This window comes from Chrysochloris asiatica, unplaced genomic scaffold, assembly GCF_000296735.1.
Source record: "Chrysochloris asiatica unplaced genomic scaffold, ChrAsi1.0 scaffold00158, whole genome shotgun sequence".
Lineage (NCBI taxonomy): Eukaryota > Metazoa > Chordata > Mammalia > Afrosoricida > Chrysochloridae > Chrysochloris > Chrysochloris asiatica.
Genome location: NW_006408676.1, coordinates 1,957,647 through 1,982,957, shown reverse-complemented (window position 1 = coordinate 1,982,957; position 25,311 = coordinate 1,957,647). Strand labels below are relative to the sequence as shown.

The window sequence follows — 25,311 nt, the reverse complement described above, 5'->3', positions numbered from 1 at the left end:
TCTGGCTGCCACATTCTTCTTCATATAATTCTGCTATTCAAATGATTTACTCAGCATACCTATTGAATAAGTATAGTGAAAGGATATAATCCTGATGCACACCTGTTCAAATGTTTAATTACAGAGTTTTCCTTTGTTCTGATGGAACTGGTGCCTCTTAGTCCGTGTACAGACTGAGGTTCCACAGTTTTGCAATGTTATTCATAATTTGTTACGATCCAAATATTGAATGCCTCTGCATAGTCAGTGAAACACTGGTATGCTTCATTCCGATATTCTCTGCTTTCAGCCATGATCCATCTGACACCAGTATTGATAGACCTTGTTCCATGTCCTCTTCTGAATCAGAATGGCATTTCTGACAGTTTTCTGCCAATGTAGCGCTGCAACCATTTTTTAACTATCTTAAGCAAAATGTTACTTGTATGTGATGTTAATAATATTGTACAGTATTTTTTGCATTGTATTGGCTCTTCGTTCTTAGGAATGCACAGAAAGATGGACCCAGTTGTTAGGCCAAATAGCAGGTAGATGAGTGAGTGCTTCATCATCATATGTTTGTTGAAACATTTTAATTAGTATTCCATCAATTACTGGAGGTTTGTTTTTCCCTAATGTCTTCAGTGCACCTTGAATTTCTTTCAGTACCATCTGTTCTTAATCATATTGTTGCTTAGTGTCACTGAGTCAGTTTCAACTCATAGCAACCCTGTGTAGACTTTCCAAGGAGGGGTTGGTGGGTTTGAACCACCAACCTCATGGTCAGTGGTTCAGTGCTTACCTCTTGAAATGCATGAGCATCACTAATTCTTTTAGACTCTGTAAATACTTTCCATCTTCCTTTGATAATTTCTGTTTGGTTCATATTTTACCCATAGACTCCTTCAGTATTGAAATGTGAGTCTTGAATTTCTTCCTTCAGATCTTTCAGCTTGAGAAATGCTGAAAGCCTTAATCCTTTATGGTTCTCTAACTTCAGGTCTCTCCATTTGTAAATTTTTCAGTATGGTGGTTTTTTACGTTGCTGTGATGTTGGAACTGTTTCTTCATCTACCAGCAGGGTCATTTGTGGTGGGCAAGTTTTAGAGGATCTTCTTCTAGATGGAGGCAAACAACCAACTTAACAATAACAACCTTATGAAGAGCAGCGAAACAGTGTCTGATATAGTGCCAGAAGATATGGCCCTCATGTTGACAGATTCTCAAATTATGGGTTGCCGCCTCAAAGTAAGTTGGCTTTAATGACATGGGTTCGCTTATGAGACCTTCATTTGCTGGTGTGACGTGTCTCAAAATGAGAAGAAACAGCTGCAAATATTCATTAATAATAAAAACATGGAATGTAAAAAGTATGAATCTAGGAAAATTGGAACTCATCAAAAATGAAATGGAATGCATAAAGATCTGTATCCTTTCAGTGAGTTGAAATGGACAAATATTGACCATTTGAATCAGACAAGAATATGCTCTACTTAGGTGGAAATTACAAATTGAAGAGAAATGGTATTACATTCATTGTCAAAAAGAACATTTCAAGACATTCTGAAATACAGTGCTTTCAGTGATAGGGTCATATCCACATACCTACAAGCAAGACCAGTTAACACGATTATTATTCAAATTTATACACCACGAATTTATGCAAAAGATGAAGAAATTGAATGTATTAACAACTTCTGTAGTATGACCAACATGCAACCAAGCTGAATTTATAATTTTTGGTGACTGGAATACAAAAATTGGAAACAAAGAAAGATCAGAAGTCGGAAAAGTATCGCCTCAGTGATAGAAACGATGCTGGAGATCACAGGACAGAATTTTTCAAGACCAATGACTTATTCATTGAAAATACCTTTTCAATAACATAAATGACGACTGTATGTATACATGAAAGTCACCAGCTAGAATACACAAGAATCAAGTTGACTACATTTGTGGGAAGAGATGATGGGGAAGCTCTGTATTAAAAGCTACAGCCAGATTACAGGCCGACTGTAGGAAAGACCACCAACTGCTTATGTTATTGTTATTGTTGTTGTTGTGTGCCACTGAGTCTGTTCCAACTTACAGAGACCCTGTATAGGGTTTCTGAGGAGCAGCTGGTGAGTGTGAACTATGGACCTTGCAGTTCAAATTGACCCTGAGATCTAGTGCTTACCCTACGGCACCATATGCAAGTTCAGACTGAAGCTGAACAAGATTAAAACAAGTCCATGAGAGCCAAAATACAACCTTGAGTATGTTTCTGTTGTTGCTAAGTGTCACTGTGACCCTGTATAGGTTTTCCAAAGCTCTTTAAAAAAATCTTTGCAAGAGCAGAAAGCCTTATCTTTCTCCCATAGAGTGGCTGGTGGGCTCAAAACAATGACCTTGTGGAAAACTAATAACCCAAGTGTTACAGTTTGACATCAAGGACATCATACATGAAGAAACCAAAAGGTCATTAAAGAACAACAAACAAATAAGAATGAGAGAAAAGACCAAAATGGCTGTCAGAAGGCACTCTGAAACTTGCTCTCATACATAAAGTTCCTATAGAAAATGGAAGAAATTATGAAATAAAGGGCTGAACAGAAGATTTCAGAGGGTAGTTCAAGGAGACAAACTAAAGTATTAAAAGGAATTGTGAAAGGGCTGAAAATTAAACAAAAAAAAAAAAAAAAAAACTTGAAAAAAGTACTGGCCAATAAATGCAGGAAGGTAACAAGTAAGATTGAGACCAGTGGATTGACCACTGTTTACCCATGTTTTTTTTTTTTTTGTTAACTTCTAGTTCTAACTCATAGCAACCTATCTCGTGTTTCCAAGGATCAGTTGGTGGGTTTGAATCACAACCTTTGTGGTTCAAACGGATTTTACAGACCAGTGCATTATCCCACAGTACCACACCAGGACTCCTCTTTACCCTTAGTGAAAAGAGTTCGAACAGTTTTCAGTTACTTTCCTTCCAGCATGTTTTTATTGTAATTACCTTCAAGCATGTTTTTATTGTTAGGTGCTGTCAAATTGGTTCCAACTCAACAGTGACCCTCTGTATGGTTTCCAAGGAGCAGCTGGTGGGTTTGAATTGCTGACCTTGTGGTTCAAACCGACCTTGCAATCCAGTGCATTATCCCACAGCACCACACCAGGACTTCCTTGGAGCATAGTGACCCAGTATTACAAGGTCTGCAGTTCGAGCCTGCCAGTTTCTCTTTGTGAGAAAAATTAGGCTTTTGCTTACATGAAGACTTAAAACTTCAGAAATCCTATACAGAGTCGCTTTGAGTCAGAACTGACTCGATAGCACTTAACAACAACAATACAATACAATACAATACAATACAATACAATACAATACAATACAATACAATACAATACAAGAATCCAATGAAACAAGAAGCCAAGATGTCAAAGCAAATCATAGGCAAGTCACAGTTTTTCTGTGACAACATCATTCATATAGGTAGAAAATCACTTCCCCACCAGCCCATGTGTGTGCACATATGCACATTACAATATTTTGTTTGCAGATCTGCCTATTTACATAGTTAATTTGGGATCTGTTTGCAAACACAAATTAGTTTGGTGCAATTACTTTGTGCATGGACATGGAGCTATCCGCTTCAGCAGTTTAACAACATCTAGGGTGATTGCATAGTACCATATGGCTGTCTATATATAATCACAATATTACCTGCACATATTAGTTACATCACAGCTACATTATAATTAGTGCCATTTTTAAGTCATTCAAAGGGAAAAAAAGTATTTTAATTGAATCAGCAAGGTGTTCTGAGCAGAGAGAAATGGGGGATTGTGTTAATGATGCACAGTCTTCCATCAAGTGAAATATGATGTGAATGCTAGCACCTTTCTGGTTCCCAGGTGGGAAGAAGCATTTCTGATAATAACATTGAATTATTATCTCCCTATGACCTTGTATTTCTCTGCCTCAAAGATGCCAAACTGAATCTCATCTGCAGGTTGCCTTAAATCACAGAGTCAAAGATTGTCAGAGCCGGGAAGGACTACAGAAATTGTCTGATCCATCTGATCACTGTCCAAAGAAGGCAACTGTGGCCTAGACAGGCAGAGTAATAATAGATGCTGAGTCACGTCACAAGTTAGGGGAATAACTGGAAACAGAATGCAAGTCTCCTGATTCGCTGACCAAGAGGAGCTCTGGTAGCGTAGTGGTTGCGAATTGGGCTGCTAACTTCAAGGTCGGCAGTTCGAAACTACCAGTGGTTCTGCATGAGAAAGACGAGGCGTTCTGCTCCTGTAAAGATTTACAGCCTCAGAAACCCTGTGCAGGGTCACTATGAGTCGGAACCGACTCCACGGTACTTAACAACAACAACAACTGACTCCAGTAAGCCATCCTGCGCCATGACACCACATCCATGCTTCCTCACAGCTACAGAAATATCTCTTGTAGTCCATTTTCCCAAATATTAGAGAGCCACTTATATTAGCAAGTGAAATGGTTTCACACACGTAGATTGATAATTAGTACAAACCAAGGGTTAGAAGAATTATTTAGGTCACTCTTGCAGATATGAGGTAAACTTTGTATCCCTTCGCCTGCTATTTTGTACTGATTCTATTGAAATGTGTTGCCCACTCATGACAGGATGTATTTAAATGTGCTGGAGTGAAAAGACTCCTGATGTGGTGCTGTAGGATCGGCACTGGTCTGAAAACCACAAGGTCGGCAGTTCAAACCCACCAGCTGCTCCTCAGAAACCCTACACACAGTTTCTATGAGTTGGAACTGACTCTATGGCACTTAACAACAACAAAGTGAAAGAAGACCACACTGTGTAGTATGAATTCCAGCAATGCCATTCCTCAGGCAAGTTATTGAACCTTCTCATGATATCTATATGATACTGAATAACTCACCTAAATGCTGTCCCATTTTTTATTTCATGATAAAAAGGGTTTTTTCCTCCAATAAGTATTGTGCTCACACGAGATTCAAATTGCAAGAAGCAGTGGACTGGTCATGACAATGATACTGTCATCTCAAATCTGGGTGGGATGACCCACTACATTCCTTACATACAATTTCCCCCATGCTGCCAAATGCAATATTGTCCCCATCCTCTGTTATGCTTTATGAAGAAAATGTGAACTTGGCGCCTAAGGGAGGAAAGCCACAGAATGCTGTTATTATCACCAGGCCAATTGAGGAGAACAAATAGCATCTCAGCATAATCAACATCTTATCCCTAGTTGTTCCTGTCTTGCCTCCCTCGAACACCATTTAACACTCCATGCAGAGGAGACTAAACACCCTTAGTTGAATAAGACCAGAAACAAGCCATAGCAGAACAGGATGAGAGATCACTGGTGTCCATCAGGAACAAATGGCCATGTAATAACTCTGTAATTACATGGTAACTAGAACTGTTGAGCCTGTAAATTGTATTCTTGTCATCACTGGGTAATGATGCAGCTCTATCTTCCATCTACAGAAAGCAGCAGCACATGGTCCACAGTACTGAGAGATAAGGGAATTCTTGGCTGCTAAAACAGATTTGTTGCATATGATAGGTGATAGAGAGACGGGCTGAAATCGGGGATTTAATGATTTTCCAGTTGAGTTATTACTGCCTTGCCATCCATAGCAAGACATCTATTAGTCAGGCAGTGTTCTTCATCCTTAATCAGAGAATAACGGTACCCAGAATGAGAGAAGAAAGGTATAGCCCTCAGCCTCACCAACACAACGTACACAACAACAGCATACACAAGCATGGACACACACATACAAAGAGCCAATTCACTCTCCGAGAAACATTTAATCCACAGACCTTTGAAACATTACTATCATGGCATTTCACCAAATATTTTAACACTGGGAAGAATACTGTCTCTTTTTATGCAACATTCACTCTGGGACCATTATGCAGTGGCATTAAGAAATTGTGTGGGCGATCATTCAGAAAATATTGTTTGACAGCCAACTATGCATACAGCATTCTGCTAGGTGTTTGAGGGGAGACAAAGACACATAATACTCAATTCTCTCCCTCAAACTCTGAGTCCACTAAGATGGATATAATACACAAAATATATAATGTTTAAAAAGTTAAATGATAATACCATGATCATTAACTGTCAAATGATCAGTAGGCATAGTAAGAGCTACAGAAATAAAGAGAGAACTTACTCTAGGCTGGTAGAATCATAAATACAGCTTCTTATTTATTAAAATACAGCTCTAAGAGACCCCATCATCAAGTTCATCTAAGGGCTGCTAGAAAGGGACATTTCAAATTGCTCTCAGTTCTCCAAAAACAACAAAAAATATTAAACAAAAACAGAAGCAGATTTTTGCATTAATCAAACAGAAATCCTTGGAAGAAAACCATCAGAAATATAAGCATAAACCATATGTTATGAGACTAAGAAATATGCTAACATTAATAACCACTCGGAGATTGAGGAATTAATAACCATTCAGAGGTCACTTGTATGAGATAGTTTTGAAAAGTTCATAGAACTATGGAATGAAAAGCTAATGGCATTTTTCCATGAATGTTTTGGAGCCCCTTGAACATGGAGATGTTCAAGGTATAGATGAAGTATGTTGTTGCCATTAAGTGCCGCTGAGTCGGTTCTGAATCATGGTAACAATTTATACGGTTTCCAAGAAGTGGCTAGTGAATTTGAACCACCGGCCTTGCAATTCAAACTGACCTTGTGGTCTAATGCATTATCCCATAGTGCCACATGGGTTTAAATGAAGATAATGTGTCCACAGTAATGGGAGCATTTTGAATCAACGCAATGATTTAGCCACTGGGCCAAGACTTGAAATATTACAATTATCAAGTCAATAAACTACAAAAGCTTGCATCAAAGCCCCAGACAAGCTGCAGTTAACATGTAGCACAATCCTTTGGGATAAATGGAACATTTCTCTAAGACTCTGAACTGAGACAATGACAGCCTGCCCTTCTCACCAGGGTTCTTTGCCCCTAGACTCCAAAACTTCTGATCACTATTCAAAAATAGGTGTTAAGAGAAAACAGCTTGATGGAATTATTGTAGAGCTATTGCTGAAGGTTAATAAAAATGGCCCCTTGGATTTTATCGAGATTTAATGTAAACTAATTTGCCCTTATTCAGTCATTCTGTTGAACAAGCTTCTGACTAGCTAAAATTACAGTCACAGATGTCCACTACCCTGCAATTGTTCTTTATTGGCATCTTAACTACATACGCCCTCATGCTATTGATCCTGAAGTTTGCCCCATTGTAAGTTCAGGACCCTTCTGAGACCTAATTGAGGTAAATCTTACATCCATAGTGCTTTCTAGAAGTTCTCCAGTTTTGGTGAAAGGAAATAAATGCTGTTGATATTTTGCTTTTATCTGTGTAAAAAGTATGTCAACTAGCTTCTGAAACTGCCCCTCCTTCATAAATTGAATAAGGTGTAGAACTGTGGGTTAATGTTCTGGACTGCAAGGTCAATTTGAACCACAAGGTTGGTGATTCAAGCTCACCAGTCACTGCTTGGAAACCCTATACAGGGTCGCTATGGGTAGGAACCAATTCCATAGCATTTAACAACAACAGGTAAAGACACGGTAAAGTCCTAGTGTGGCACTGTGGAATAAAGCACTGAACTGCAAGGTTGGTTTGAATGACAAAGTCGGTGGTTCAAACTCACCAGCAGCTCCTTGGAAACCATTTACAAGGTTGGTATGAGTCTGAACCAACTCAATGGCACTTAGCGACAATGGCAAGTAAAGACCTGGGAATCCTGATGTGGCTCTGTAGGACAGCCATTGGAATGCTAACTACAAAGCTGACAGTTCAAACTCACCAGCTGCTCCTCAGAAACCCTATGAGTAAGAACTGACTCAACAGCATTTAACACCACCACCAAAGATAGTCCTGGTGTGGCGCTGTGGGTTAATGCGCTGGACTGCAAAGTTAGTTTGATCTGTAAGGTCGACGGTTCAAGCTAACCAGCCATTCTTCAGAAGTGCTATGCAGGGTCGCTAAGTGTCAGAATCAACTGTATGGCACTCAACAACAACAGCAACATGAGTATGAACTGACTCAATTGCACTTAACACCACCACCAACAATAACAAGAAAAGACCCAATTCATGATCATCTCAACGGCCTCATATGCATGTGAAAGTTGGACTGTGAATAAGGAAAACCCCAGAAGAATTGATGCATTTGAATTATGGTACTGGAAGAGAATATTTAAAGTACCACGGAGTGCCAGAAGAACAAACAAATCTGTCTTGGAAGAAATCAGCCACAGTGCTCCTTAAAAGCAAGCCAAGGATGGAAAGACTTTGTCTTTTGTTATTTGGATATATTGTCAGTAGGGACCAATCCTTGGAGAAGGACATCATGGTTGGCAAAGTGGAGGGTTAGTTTAAAAGAAAAGCAACAATGGGCTCAAACATACCAATTGTGAGGATGTCCCAGGACCGGGCAGTGTTTTGTTCTGTTGGGCATAGGGTTCCTATGAGTCAGAACTGTCTCAATAGCATTTAACAACAACAAAGAGTTCCTCGTTTTGCAATAAATTAGTGCCATTTCAAAGGAAATACCTTTCCCAATCACAGGATTCTAGGAAGGTCAAAAATGTTACACATTTTGTAGTTAGTGGGACATTTGATTTTTTTAAAGAAAGAAGAAAATCTGCATTTTCCTGATGGAATGAAACCGCTCAGAATGGTATGCTTAGACAATTTTTAAACATTTGTTATTTACCTATCAAATGCGATAAATCTATTTCAAATACTGTGTGTTGATCCACAGTGTTACTACAAATGTGCATATTAAAGGTTACGAGAACCCTACACATACACACAAATGTTACACATTTTGATGCTACCTGAAACAAAGAAACAAAAATCCAAGTTAACTATGTGACCTTGTATATACTAGGATTAGCTCTGTGGGTAGTTTCCTTACTAAAAAAGACAAGAATTAGCTGAGATGATCTATAGGTCCTTTCTAAATTGAATATGCTATGAACTAGACAGCTTGTAATGACCAGTTTTTCAAAAGCTAATGAAGAGTAATTACATCTTCCCTTTAAGTCAGCAGGTTTTTTCTTTTCTTTTTTTTTTTAAAGAAAGAAACAATGTGGTTTAAGGACTCAGTTGCTAACAGACCACTTTAATAAGAGTCCTGGTGTGGTGCTACAGGATAAGCACCTGGGCTGCTAACACCAGGTTGACAATTCACACCCACCAGTTGCTCCTCAGAAACCCTATACAGGGTCATTATGAGTCAAAAGTGACTGAATAGCATACAAAAAGAGCAAGTTAACTGAAAATTCAGTAGTTTGAACCCACAGCCATTTTGCAGGAGAAAGCTATGGCAGTCTGCTTGCACAAAGATTTACAGCCTTGGAAATCCTATCGGGGCAGTTCACTCTGACATATTTGGTTGCTATGAACTGGAATCTTCACAAGAGTAATGGACTTGCTTGGTTTAATCTATCTCTGAATAATAAAGGATTTCCTTTTGAAAAAAAACAAAAGAAACAACACACAAGAGCCATGGTAAATCGTGGTTGATCCTGAGAGGATTTCACATTGAGGAAAATGTGCTAGTAACTGTTTGGTGGAGAAACATGTTTCTGACATGTTGTGTATGGAAACATTCTTACCAGAAGAAAGTAACCAGCAATAGTGGGAACTTTAAACTGCTCATCAGCAACATAGTCTGCATTTGCATTGAGGGGGCAGTTTCTTCTGCTGGTCAGATCTCAATGCGGTGACAGCATTGGGCTTTTTTTCTCTGTACCTGCACTTCTAGTTTTATATAAAGTGGTCACTAGATCAATATCTCCTCCCCCAGAAATAAAGCTTTCCCCTTTGGATTGGAATTTATCTTCAATATCTGCTGGAAATCATTATCACACTGTAATTTTCTATTCTCCACTCATGTTATCTCTTCCACTAGGCAGATTGCCAGGAATTTGACTGTCTGACACCAAGTCTATTTGGTGTATGACAAAAATAAACCTTTATATTGCCTGGAAATAACATGAGACACTCATTCTCTAGCTAGGGCTGACAGGCTACTTTCTCTTTCTGAGGAGTTGGAAGCACTCACGTAAATCATCCAGTGCTTCTTGCCTTAGCCCTGAGATACTCTCATTATCTGTGTATAGTGGGCATGAAGAGAAAGCATTTGGATGGATCAATGCTATTATGAATCCCAGAGGTGAAGCTATGAGGTAGAAGACTATATTCTATAACTATCAAAGTCCTACTTACCTTTGGTTGGATTCATTAATCCAAGCTTCATTTCTGTTAACTCCAAAAAAAGAAATCCTACTAAGTGCTAGGAACTATTCTAGATATTTGGAATATAGAGATGAATATTATGTTCTATCTGAAGATAATTAAAAAAAAAAAAAAAACACAAAACAAAAAAAAAAACAGCTGCAATAGTACATTGAGAGAGAACTGCCAAAGGTTTAAGCCTGATTCAGACGAGGTTGTGGAAAGGGGGAAACCATTCCTGACATCATATAGATCTTGGCTGAAAGCAGAGAATATCAGAAAGACGGTTTGTTGTTTTTGTTGTTAAGTGCTGTTGAGTCAGTTCCGATCCATAGCAACCCTGTTTAGGGTTTCCAAATAGTGGCTGGTGAGCTTAAACCACCAACCTTATGGTTCAAACCAACTTTGCAGCACATTAGCCCACAGTGCCACACCAGGATTCTTTATTGACTATGTAGTGGCTTTCAACTGTGTGGATTATGACAATCTATGGGCAACATTGCAGAGAATGAGTATTCCAGAACACTTAGTTGTGCTTATAAGGAACCTGTATATAGACCAAGAGGTAGTTGATTTAACAGAACAAGAGGATACTGAATAGTTTAAAATCAAGGTTGTATTCTTTCACCATAGTTATTCAATCTGTATGATGAAAAATTAATCTAAGAAATTAGATTATATGAAGAAGAATGTGGCGTCAGGATGGGAGGAAGACTCATTAACAACTGGCAATATGCAGATGATACAAATCTTTCTTGCTGAAAGTGAAGAGGTCTTAAAATACATACTGATGAAGATTAAAGACCACAGCCTACAGGATGGGCTGCACTTCAATGTAAAGAAAACAAAAATCCTCAGCGCTGGATCAATAAATGGAGAAAAGATTGAAGCTGTCAAAAAATTCTTTTTGCTTGGATTCACCATTAACACTCCTGGAAGCAGCACTCAAGAAATCAAATGATGTATTGCATTAGGAAAATCTGCTGCACAAGGCTTCTTTAAGGTGTTCTAGAGCAAAGATGTCACTTTGGAGGAATAAAGTGCATATGATCCAAGCAATGTTATTTTCAATAGCTTCATATGCATGTGAAAGTTGAGCAATGAATAAGGAAGACTTTAGAAAAATTGATGCACTTGAGTTATGGTGTATGGAAAAGAATATTAAAATTACATGGGCTGTTAGAGGAACAAACAAATCAGTGCTGAAAAAAGTACAGCTAGAATGCTTCTTAGAAGTCTGGATGGCCGGCCAGACTTTATCTCTCATACTTTGGACATATAACCTGTAGGGGAAAATCTCTGGAGAAGGACATCATACTTGGAGGGTCATTGAAAAAGAGAAACACCCCCAATGAGATGGACTGGCACAATAGCAGCATTGTGAGTATGATACAGAACCACACATCATTTCATTTTGTTGTGCATAAGGTCACTATGAGTCAAAAGCCCTCAATGGAACCTAATAGTAACAACATTAGACATTTCAAGATCTATCCAGAAGCACAAAGCTTCAGTGATAGCATAATATTCACATGTCTATAAGGAAGACCAGTTACATTAGACATTTCAAGATCTATCCAGAAGCACAAAGCTTCAGTGATAGCATAATATTCACATGTCTATAAGGAAGACCAGTTAATATAATACTGTCATTTACTCACCAGCCACTAAAACTAAAGATGAAGAAATTGAAGATTTTTACCTTCTTCTGGAATCAGAAATTGCTCAAATATGCAACCAAGATGCATTGATAATCACTGTTGATTAGAATGTGAAAGTTGAAAACAAAGAAGAAAGATCAATAGTTATGAAATATGGCTTTGGTGATAGCAATGATACTGGAGATTACATGACAGAATTTTGTAAGACCAATGACTTATTTATTATAAATGCCTTTTTGTCTCACCAGATGGAATATACAGGAATCAAACCAATTATATTTTTTGGAAAAGAGATGATGAACTAGCTCAATATCATCAGTCAAAGTAAGACCAAGGGTACACTGCAGAATAGACCATTAATTACTCACAATGTAATTTCCAGTTGAAACTGACGAAAACTCAGTCAAGTACACAAGACCCAGAGTGATCTTGAGTACATCCTACATGAAATTAGAGACTAACTCAAAAACAGATTTTATGCAGTGAACACTACTGACCAAAGACCAGGAAATTATGGAAGGGCATCAAGGAAGAAAGCATGAGTCCTGTTGTGGTGCTGCGGGTTAATGTGCTGAACTGCAAAGTCAGTTTGAATAGCAATGTTGATGGTTCAAGCTCACCAGCCACTCCTAGGAAACCCAATGGGCCAGAACCAACTCAACGGCACTTAACAACAACATGGTATTCTGTAAACGAAAGACTTTGGGAAATTGGCCAGTTAGATTGGATTTACCATGATAGACCTAAAACCCACACATGGAGTTCCCAGAGGACACATCTTTTATCACAACAGTGAGGGAAACAATTGTGAAGGGAGCCCCAGCCTCCTTATGACTACTGATTGCCATTTTATGTAAATCAGATTTGACAGTCTTACGCAAAGATATCTACAGCGTTTTACAAGAGTGACTGTTATTTGGGAAAAAGGAAACTTTTGGGGGTATTACTGGATACTCTGGTAGCGTAGTGGTTACGAATGGGGCTGCGATCCTTAAGGTCAGTGGTTCGAAACTACCAGCTGCTCCGCGGGAGAAAGATGAGGCTTTCTACTCCCGTAAAGATTTACACCCTCGGAAACCCTGTACAGGGTCGCTATGGGTCGGACCCGACTCGATGGCTCTCAACAACAACAACAACACTGGATACTAGTTCTGAATTGACACTAATTTAAGTAGATTCAAACCATCACCATGGCCCACCAGTAAAAGTTGGGGTATATGGAGGTCAAGTATTGATGGAGTCTTAGCTGAGATCTGTCTTACTGTGGGTCCACTAGTCCCCGAACTCATCCTGTAGTGATTTCCCAGTTCTAGACATAGTCAGCAACAGGCAGCGCCTCCACATTGGATCCTTGAAATATGGAATTAGGACTATTATGTTAGAACTGCTTTGTGTAAGAAAAGATTAACCAAAAGCAATATCTCATTCCTTTAGAAATGTTGCAGAGATAAGTGTCACAATTAAAGAATTGAAGGATGTAAGGGTGGTGATTCCCCAGACATCTCTATTTTAACTCGCCTACTGACTTATGCAAAATACAGATGAATCTTGGAGAATGACAATGGACTAATGTAAACTTAACCAGGTGGTAAATCCAGATGTTATTTCAATGCTTGAGCAAATTAACACATCTCCTGGTATCTGGTATGTAGCTAATGATATGGCCAATACCCTTCTCTCAATTCCAGTTTTGAAGGATGGCAAGAAGCAGTTTGCCTTTGTTTGGCTAGGCTAACAATACTTGTGTACTGTCTTACCTCAAAGGTACATTTACTCCCCAATACTATGTCATAATTTAGTCCACATAAAACATCACATTGGCCCATTCCATTATGCTGATTGGAACTAGTAAGGAAAAAGTATCAATGACTGTAGACTTATGGGTAAAACATCTATGTGCTTTGTTGTTGTTGTTAAGAGTCATCGAGTTGATCCAACTTATAGCAGCCCTGTATTGGGTTTCTGAGAGTGGATGGTCAGTTTAAACTACTAGCTTTGCAGTTCAAACTGATCTTGTGGTCTAGCACTTATTCTACAGTGACACACCAAGACTCTACCTGTGTGTTAGAGGGGAAAGAAAATAACATGATACAAAATCAGATGCATTCCACTTCAATGAAATTTCTAGGGGTTCAGTGGTGTGGGGACTATCAAGATTGTCATAATAAAGTGAAAAATAACCTATTGCATCTAATCCCTCCCACAACTAAAAAAGAGGCACAATGTCTCATGGGCCACTTTGGAGTTTGGAGGCAACAGATTTGGGTGTGCTACTCTGATCTATTTATCAAGTGGTTCAACAGCTGGGAGCTATGAATGTGGCCAGAAAAATGTGCCACTTGGATCATATGATCCAGATGATCCAATGGTGCTTGGAGTCTTTGACAGGTCCGTATTGGTGAATCACAGCACAGACCCTTAAGATTTTGGAGCAAAGCCCTGTCATTCTCTGCAGATAATATATTTCCTTTTGAGAAATTACTTTTGGCTTGTTACTGGTTTTTAGTAGAGACTGCCTAATAATGGGACCACCAAGTCACCATGAAAACTGAACTACCCTTTATGATCTGCCACAGAATAATACAGTTGGATATGTAGAACAGCACTCCATCATTAAATGGAAGTGGTACATACAAGACCGGGATCATGCAGAACCTAAATGCACAAGTTAGCTGCATGAGGAAGTGGTCTATACGCCTGTCACATTGCCTTCTCCCAGTCTATGACTGTGGTCTCATGGGTTCTTCTTCATCATCAGATGACTGAGGAAGAGAAAACACACGGCTTACAGATGGTTCTTCACAAGATGCAGGCACCACTCAAAGGCAGACAGCAACAGCACGACATCCCCTCTCTGGGAGTTCCTTGAAGGACAATGGTGAAGTGAAATCCTCCCAATGGGACAAAGTTCAAGCTGTGTGCATGGTTGTTCGTTTTGCTTAAAAGGAAAAATGGTCAGATGTGTGACTGTATATTGATTTATGGCAGGTTGCCAATGAGTTGGCTGGGTGGTCAGAGATTTGGAAGGAATATGATTGGAAAATTGGTAACAAGAAGATATGGGGAAGTAGCATGTGGAGACATTTGTCAATAGGCTACAATATAGTGAAGATATCTGTGTCTCATGTGAATGCTCATCAAAGGGTTTTTAACAATCAAGTGGATAGGATGACACGTCCTGTGGAAACTTATCCTCCTCTATCCCCAGTCACTCTTGTCATTGCCCAATGGGCTCATAAACAGAGTAGTCACGGTGGTAGGGATGGAGGCTGTGCATGGACTGAGCAGCATGGCTTCTACTCCCCAAAGCTGACAAGGCTACAGTCAGTCCTGAGTGCCCAATCTACCAGCAGCCGAAACCAACACTGAGTCCCAGATATGGGACAATTCCTCAGGGAGATCAGCCAGCAACCTGGTGGCAGGCTAATTACATCGGACCATTTCCATCATGTAAAGGGCAACATTTTGTTCTTACTGGAATAGAGACTCTGAATATAGATTTGTCTTCCCTGCACGCAATGTTTCTGCCAAAACTACCATCTGTGAACTTACAGAATGCATTATCTACCGTCATGGTATCCCACACAGCATTGCCTTGGATCAAGCAACTCACTTCACAGCAAATGAAGTGCAACAATGGGCCAATCCTCATGGAATTCACTGGTCTTACCATGCTCCTCATCCTGAAGCAGCTGGCTTGATTGAATGATGGAATAGCCTTTTAAACACACAATTATGGTACCAGTCGTGTGGTAGTACCTTGCAGATTTGGGGCACTATTTTTCATGAGGCTGTATATACTCTAAATCTGTGTCCACTATATGGTGCTGTTTCTCCATAGCCATCATTCACATGTCTAGCAACCATGGTGTGGAAATTAGAGCACCACTCCTCACTATCATTTGTGTTGACCCACTCAAAAAGCTTTTGCTTCCTGTCCCTGTGGCCCAAGGCTCTTTGGTTCTGAAGATTTTATTCCAAAGACAGGAACATTCCCATCTGGAGACACAACACTGTTTCCAATGAACTGGAAGTTAAAAATGCCCCTGACCATTTTGGGTTCCTCATGCCTCTTGACCAATAGACACAGAAGGGAGTTACTATAGTGGATGGTGTGCTTGATCCTGATAACCTAGGAGAAATGGGATTCACATTACATAGTGGAGGTAGAGAAGAATATGTGTGGTATCCAGGAGATCCCTTATAATGTCTCCTAACACTACCGTGCCCTGTTACTCAAGTCAATGGTAAACTAGAGCAACCCAATTCCAACATGACTATTAATGGCCCAGACCTTTCAGACATGAAGGTTTGGTTCACCCACGAGGCAGAGAACTACGACAAACTGAGGTACTGGCAAAGGGTCCAGGGACTATCAAATGGGTAGTGGAAGAAGGCATTTCTAAATACCAGCTATGGCCATGTTAGCAATTGCAGAAATGAGGGCTGTAATTGTTATGATTCTTTTTTTTCTTGTATGTGTGCTTCAAATATTTTTGCTTTGTCCATTCATGAACTATAAGGTGTAAATGTATACATGTTAGTTGTATCATGTTAGGTTCAAGTATGACTTTATAATGGCTGTTACTTAGAGACTGCATAGGTAGTTTAGGGAGACATGAGCAGGTGCCTACTTGACAGGGGTCAGACTGTGATAGTTACAGTTTTCTGTCAACTTGACTGAGCCAAGAATCTCAGTGGTTTGGCAGTTGAGATGTAGTTATCATGTAGTTGATGAGTTGTGCTACGAGCAGTCAATCAATTGAAAGGAAGTTTCCCCCAGGAAATACACCTAATGAATTAGATACTCAGGAAAAGTTTGCTTGCTTTCTGCTGGGTCTGGATCTTGCATCAAGCTCATCTTATGACCTCTGGTTCATTATGCAAGGACTGGACAATAAACAAAGAAGACTGAAGAAGTATTGGTGCCTTTGAATATAGTATTGGTAAAGATTGTTGAGTATACCATAGACTGCCAGAAGAACAAACCAATGTGTCCTTGAAGATGTACTGCCAGAATGTTTCTTAGAAGCAAGGATGTCAAGACTTGATTTCATATTCTTTGGACATGTTTTTAGAAGGAACCAGTCCTTGGACATGGATATCGTGCTGGGTAAAATAGAGAGTCAATAAAAATGAGTAGAACCTTAAACTTTTGCCATCGTAGCTGCATTAGTGGAGTCAAAGAGGTACAACTGTGAAGATAGTGTTGTTGTTAGGAACTGTTGAATCAATTGATATTACCTAACTTGAATTATATTCAAGCAAGTGATCTGGACTAGAATTGGTAATTTCAAAGAGAAACCAATGAGAACCCAGGGAATTGATGAGACTATCTGTAGAAAATACAGAAAAGGCAAAAGTTTTTCGCCATGGAAAGAACCAAAATTTAAGAGAGGAGGATGTATGCACATAAAGGAGACACAGTTGGAGCAGAACAAAAACAATTTGATTAGGGTGGGCATTTCACAGACGCCAAGGTCAGAGATTTTTAGGAATGAAATAGTGATGTAAAAATTGGAACACAGAGGTGTCAAAAGAACTTTACAAGTACTCTGGATTGCCACAGAGTCAGGGACTTTTCTTCGAACAGTTTTCATAGTCTTAGCAGTCAGAATACAGATCCCAATGGATTTAAGAATTAACAGAAATGAAGAAGTATTCTTCAAATATACAGTTACAAATGAAAGGTATAGAGGAAGATATAGAGAGTGAGCATCAGCAAGGAGGGTCAGGGATTTGGGGGGGCGGGGGCAAAGCAAGTAAGACAACAGACAAATTTAGAGACTCCCACTCAGAAAAGATTATATAACAGCTTCACCGACTAATCAAAATATTATTTTCAATATTTAAGACAAATGCTTGTCTAAGTTTATTATAAATTTATACTCAACTCTATTACCAACCCAAACCTCTTTCTGGAGGCAGTTGGTATACAAAATTGCCTAACTTGGCATCTTCAATTGACATGTTATAGGTATCTCAAACTTTACATGACTGAAAAAGGAGCAGAGATTCCACACCTTCAACCCTAAACCTCAGTCGCTTTCTAGTGTTCCTCAATCATTCCTTTCATTTCTCCACACCATTCTTGGGGTCCTCCTTGGCTCTTCTATTTTTCTGACACCCAACACCCAATCCATCAACTAATTCCTGTGGCTCTACATGAAAACCAGACTCAGAAAATGGCCCTTTTATACTATCTTCACTTCTTAGCCTTAGTCATTGGCACTATCAACCCTTTTTATTTTTTAATGTTTTATTGTGAATTATGTGATATTTTACATGGAAGAACATTAGTTCAACGTTCATCCTATCGTATATCATTTCATTTCCATGGTTATAATCCCATCAATCTCCTCCATGTATCATCAAACAACCAAAGGGTATACTCTGCAAGCCTGCCCCCTGGTCATGAGCACACAGTCCTTCTCCCCCTCTCTGGGTCTAAAGCCTCCAGCTGCTCCATCTCTCCATGTCATCATCTCTGCATCTATCTCAGGCATCACTGCTTCTCTGGGTAGGGTCCTGCTCTCTGCTCTTCTCCCTTGATGGTCCCAGGGACCTCCACTCCTAGACTGAAAAGTTAATCACTCCCCTCCTTGCTACAAAACATCTACCTTTACATTTCCAACCCTCACAGTCAGTCCTGACAACAATTATTCACTATTGTATCACAAGAGACCTATCCGCATTTCATTTCATCAGCCCTGCCTAGACAGACACAATCAACTCTTATTTGTAATATGGCAATTATCTCTTCATTGGTCTTTCTGCTTCCAATCTTGACCATGAGGTTTAATTTCTTTTCTTTTTTTTTGCAGCATACCCTCAGAGTTACTATTTGAAAAAAAAATTCTGATAAAGTCACTCTTTCGCTCATGCCTGTGATGGTTTTCCATCCCACAAACAGTAAAACGTATAGACTTTCACAGACCACCAGGACCTCTATGTGGTAAACGCAGTTCTTTACACGTTTATCCTCCCAATGAGGGCTTGCTGTACTTTTCTCTTCTTGATTTTGGCCTTAGCGAGGTGATTTGTTTGTGTAGTAGGATGTCAGTACAGGAGATGTGAGAGGGCTTCAGGCTTGGAAGGTGCATAAGGATTTGGAATTTCCTCTGAAAGAACCAATAGATCCATTTTGGAAGAAGTGCAGCCAGAGTGTTCCTTGGAGGCCAGGATAGACAAACTTCGTCTCTCATACTTGGGACATATTGTCAGGAGGGACCCTCACTGGAGAGGGATATTATGTTTGGTAATGTGGAGGGTCAGAGACAAAGAGGAGAACCCCAACAAGATGGATTGGCCAAGTGACAGCATCAATGGACTCAAGCGTGGCAACAGTAGTGAGGTTGGCCCACGATCAGGCAGTGTTTCCTTCTGCTGTGCATAAGGTCGCTATGTGTCGGTACTGACTCGATGGCACCTAACAACAAGAAGTGTGGTGCTGTGGGTTAATGTGCTGGACTGCAAAGTCTCTTTGAACCTCAAGGTCAGTGGTTCAAGCTCATCATTTGCTCCTCGGAATCCCTATATGGGGTTGTTATGGGTGAGAACAGACTTGATAACACTTAACAAGAAGCTTTAGAGTGTACTTTCAGAGTAGTTACTGCTCTTCGGCCTGTGCCTTAGGATGGACATATGTGCAATAGGTCTGAACTCAATTTGTATTCTACAGACACTACAACCAATCTGCGTTACAAAATTAGGGGAAAATGCTAATTGTTGCATACCCCTGAGATTTTTTATTTAGCATTATTGTGGCAATAGTTGACTAATCTGATGAGCTAGCCTTCCACTATTCTCAGCCTTCATCTTTTTGTCTCCATTTTTCCTGGCCATATCCACTTCTTAGTTCTCCTGGTCTGAAACATACTCCTCCTATAGGACCTTTGTACATGTAGGTCCCTCTAACTATTGTATAATATTTTAATTGTTTATCATTTTCTTCAGCTCTCCACTCAGTTATCATCATAACGAAGAGTCCTTTCATAACTACCCCTACATTCATCCCTCTTCAAACCATTGACCTTGCTGTACTAGTATCTATAATTTGTCATTGCCTAACTGACATATTATATACATTTATTTGTTATTTAGCCACTAGACTAAAATAGCCTAGATAACCCTTCTATGTATAAAGTCTGCTTAATAATTTAACAGACATTTTTCTTAGCTTCTCCCTGCTTATCTGACAAACAGTTGTGTATTTTACATTTTTTTTATTTGCACTATGGAGTGATAAGCGAGGTGATTTCAGGGGGTAAGTAGACAAACATTATATAAAATTTAAGGCATATAATTTTATTTTGAGTAGGTGGTATGGGGAGTAGCAATGGTGGCATAGCAGGGTTACAACTGGACTGCTAACCACAAGGTTGGTAGTTTGAGCCCACCAGGTGCTCCATAAAATACGGTTTTGTGCTTTCACAGAGATTCTTAGGCTCTGAAACCCTATACAAGGTCAACAGACTCAACAGCTCACAACAACAGGTGGGAATAGGAGGTCCTAAGAGTACTGTGTGAGAAAGGGGGAGAAAGATAAGCATTAGGCCGTATAAGAAGATGCAAAAGATCCCAATCACCCCTGGAGCCCTTGAAAGCCTCTTAGCACTACAACAAGTAGATCCATCACTGACGGTCATGATTTTTGACCCGAGTAACAAAATAAGAAAAATGATAGCGTAGTGGATTATGAGCTGGGCTGCCAATCCAAAGGTCAACAGTTTGAATCTATCAGTCGCTCCATGGGAGAAAGATGAGGCTTTCCATTTCTGTAAAGATTTACAACCTCAGAAACTCTATCCAGGGTCACTATGAGTTGGAACTGACTCCATGACACACAACCACCATGCTTTGTTTAGAAAGAACAATAAATGTATTTTCAGAAAAAGAACTCTATCAAAAAAGGTTTGTAATGCTCTAAGTTCAATTTTAAGGATAACTCGGTTATAAACAAATTCACTCATAAATAAGACTCTCTTATATAAACATAAGGACATGTAATGAATTTACTGATTATTTTTTCTTTATGAGTAACAGACGTAATTGATTTTATCCCCAGTCCTCTTCTCTGACCCAACTCCTCCAATCCTTATGTTGTTTTCTCCTTTTTTTGTTTTAAAAATTCAGTTTTAAAAATACATAAATAGCAGTAGTTATAAGTTAAAGGAGCCTTGGTATTATAGTGGCTTATACCTTGGGCTGCTTACCACAAGGTCAGCAGTTTGAATCTACCAAATGCTCCATGACAGAAAGATGACAATTTCTGCTCCCCTAAAGATTTACGACCTCAGAAACGCTATACAGATTGTTATGAGTTAGAACCAACTCCATGGCCCACCACCACTTATAAGTTAATGTTTGCCTTTCACCACTTAAAGTTCATATAATTATTTTTCTAGCTAATGAAAAGGCTGATGGAGAGCCATCAAGGCAAGCAATCAAGATCCTTCAGGACAAACCCTGCTCCGAGACTAAAGCTGAAAGGGCACACATGAGAAGGCATGTAAGCTTGCTGGCAACCATGCTGGTCTACTTATGAGTGGAAGTGGGGGAAAGAAAGGCAGCAATGAAGATATAAGCTGAGTGTGACCACGTCCCATAGACTCCCATTGACCTTAAGATGAGAGAGAAAGAGGAAGGGCTGGTTGGTTTCAAGTGTGGTGAGGCTTGAGGATTCCTGAGCCTACGGACAAGGACCTAGTCATGGAGGGCTAGAGCTGAGTGTGAAGCATCCAGTTGATATGAAGTGAGGAGAGATATACAAGATAGCCCAAATTTGCAGATAGTACTCATTTGACCTAGCTTCAATGGCTTGATGATCAGAACTTGACTACAGGAAGATGAAGGGTGATCTAGAATATTTGATAAAGGAAGCAAGGGTAAATTGCTACAATTTTATGAACTTGACCTATTCTTATAGATGTAGTAGCTCAAAATACCAACGGAGAGGGAAAGAGTCTTGACATCAAGGATCAAATCTATCCCCTCTGTACACAGGTTTGATAGGGATGGGCAACTCAGAAATTGGCTACCTAAAGTGGGGTGGGCGTGGGAGGTATGAAGACACAAAACAGCTGGCTTACAAGTTTTCAAGAGGGAGTTTAGTTTCTGAGTGTTGCGGGGGAGTAGAATTCTCACTGAATAGTTTTCCTCTTGTCTAGTTGGGTCTGGTGAAATGAGATGGGACTAGGATTCATTTGATTCAATAGTGAGTAATTGTCATCATACCTAATTGTAATTGTCACAACTGTAACGGTAGTAGTTGTGTAATAAAAAGGTGGGACTAGTTGATCTTACATTCCAGAAACAGAGAACCCTAGGAACATCAAGAGAGAAGAGCATGAGCAGAATATGAGACCCCAACCAGAGAAGCATTGATACCAGAGATGGAGACATGGAGAGACAGAGCAGCTGAGGACTCTAGACTCATGGAAAGAGAAAGGCTGTGTGCTGGTGGCCAGGAAGCTGGCTTCCAAAATGTGCCCTTTGGTTGTTTAAATGATTATATATTCCAGTATGGTTTTGTTGTTTTTGTACATAAAAAATGGGGGGGGGTTCTTGAAAAAAAAACCCACAATGAACCCATCTATGGTGGGTGACAAGGCAGGCAATATACTACCAGAGGGAGGTTGGCAGAGGAAAGATGGAGGTGGTGGGAGATACAGTGAGAAATGCAGTGGTTAAAGTGAATAGAGATAAATGCAATTAACTGTTGGTGCATGGAAGGGATTGCAACCATGTAATGTAGCAAAGTATATGATTTGTTGAATGTAAAACTGATGATCTGCTCTATAAACCTTCACACAATTCACAATGAAAAAAGATGAAAGAAAGAAAAGGCTGATGGATAGTTTTTGTTGTTAGGTGCCACTGCATCAGTTTCAATTCATAATGGCCCATGGACAACAGAATGAAACATTGCCTAGTCCTGCACCATCCTCACAATTGTTCGTATGTTTAAGTCCATTGTTGTTGCCAATGTGTCAGTCCATCTCGTTGAGGATCTTCTTCGTTACCAAGCATTATGTCATTTTCCAGGAATTAGTCCTTCCTGATAGCATGTTCAAAGTATATGAGACAAAGTCTTGCCATCTCACTTGTAAGGTGCATGCTGGCTGTATTTCTTCCAAGACAGATATGTTAGTTCTTCTGAAAGTCTATAGCATATTTAATATTCTTCTCCAGCACCACAATTCAAATGCATCAATTCCTTTTTTTTAAAAAAAATATTGTGAATTGAGTGAAGGTTTACATAAAAGACCATCAGCTTTATATTCAACAGATCATACATTTTGTATCATCTCAGTGATTACAGTGGCCTTCAGCCAACAGCAGTTACCCTGCATCCTCCCTGTGGCTCATGTTTGCATCCCACACAGCTTCCTATCCTTTCTCAACTTTGTCTGTAGGAAAACATTGCCCTTTTGATTTTGAATGATTGACCATTCCATGGTGAGCATACTTAACCAGTGCTGTTGCCCTCCCCTCGCCTCCCATAAACCTTTTTATTGCTTGGATGAAAATTGGGCCATAAGGTGAGTTCCTTTCCAGACCTGAAGGGTGATCTAGAATCATAGTTTCAGTTTCCTCCAGTCCCCTTCTGATGAGTAAACATGGTCTTTATTTTTAAAATAATTTTGAGCTTTGTTCCACATTTTCTCCTACTCTATCTGGGTTCCTGTAATATGATCTCTATCAGGGCAGTTGGTAGTGGTTTCTGGGCACTGTCTAGTTCTTCTGGTTTCAGAGTCATGGAATCTGATGTTCACATGTTCCATTAGTCCATTGAACTAATTGATTTCACACCTCTTCACTTCTTATCACTCTTCTTTCTTCTACACATAGAAAGACAAATTGCTGCACCTCAGAGGACACTCATGAGCTTTCAAGATCCCAGATGCTACTCATGCAAGCAGGATGTAGAACATCGTCTTTTTGGACTATATTATGCCAATTGACCATGGTGTCCAAAGATTATGGTTCTGAGCCCAGACCCATACATTCATTGCCTTAGGATGCTTGATAATATCTAAGAAGTTTTCAACATTTGCCTTTTATGTGCTCCTTCACATTCACAGTTGTGTTTGCAGGACAGGTAAATATTCACATAAAAATAGCCTGTTTCAAACTTATTTATGGTATATATAAATGTATATATTCCACTGTTCCTCCATTATCCATTCAGTCTATGTCTCAATCCATGTATCTATGCACAGAACACTGTTGTTCCAAGGTTGTGTATATATCACTATTTACCTCTACCTCCTTTTCTGCCACCCTCCCTCTTCTTATATAGTGTCATCTCCCTTATATATTGCCTTCCCCATCACCTGAGCTAACATGCGTCTACCCTCTAGCTTGTAAATTACTTTCCCCTCCCTCCCTCTCACTTCTGATAACCATCAAACTTAGGAAACGTTTTCTTAAGCTTTTACAATATTGGTCTCATACAATATTTGTCCTTTTATGATTGACTAATTTCACTCATCATAACATCTTCCAGGTTCATCCAAGTTATGAGGTGTTTTGCAAATTCATTGTTACTCTTCAACATTGTGAACTATTCCATTGTGTGTATATACCAAAGTTTACTTATTCATTCTTCCATTGTTGGACACTTAGACTATCTCCATCTTTTTGCCTTTGTGAATAGTTCTGCAATGGAACACCAGTGTGCGTATATCTACTCGTGTCCTGACATACAATTCTTGTGGATGTATACCAAGTAGAAGGATTGCTAGGTCATAAGGTATTTCTATTTCTAATCTTCTGAGGTATTGCCATACCATTCTCCAGAGTGGTTGAACTATTTTATAGTTCCACTAGCAATGTAGAAGGGTCCCAGTCTTTCTACTCTCTTGTCAGTATTTGGTGTTTTGTGTGTTTTTAATCTTTGCTTTCAGTGCTGCTTTGATTTGTATCTCTCTAATGGCTAATGGTCATGGAAATGTTCTTCACATGTTTGCTGGATGCCTGAATGTCTTCCTTGGTGAAGTGTCTGTTCATGACCTGTACCCACTTTTCAATTTGATTGGCTTTTTTTGTTGTGTGTGACAGTTTTCTATAAATTTTAGATATTTAGTCCCTTGTCTGAGATGTCATTTCAAAAAAAAAAAAAAAATTCCCAGCCTGTGATCTCCCTTTTACTCTTTTGGTGAAATCTCTTGATGCACGTAAGTTTATAAGTATTAGGAGATTCCAGTCATCTCTTTTGTCTCCTACTGTTGGTGCAGTTTTTTTTTTTTTTAATGTTTGACAGTGTATGTATGTCATGTATTAGAACCCCTAAGTTTGTATGTATGTCATGTCTTAGAGCCCCTAATGTTTGATAGTGTATGTATGTCATGTATTAGAGTCCCTAAGTTTGTCCCTATTTTTTC

The 25,311-nt window shown here is 39.4% G+C and overlaps 1 protein-coding gene across 2 annotated transcripts in view; it reads right to left on the bottom strand.

Annotated features, from left to right (window-relative positions):
* NTM (neurotrimin) overlaps positions 1–25,311 on the bottom strand; it is a 749,477-nt gene that overhangs the window by 484,768 nt on the left and 239,398 nt on the right. The window lies entirely within an intron of this gene.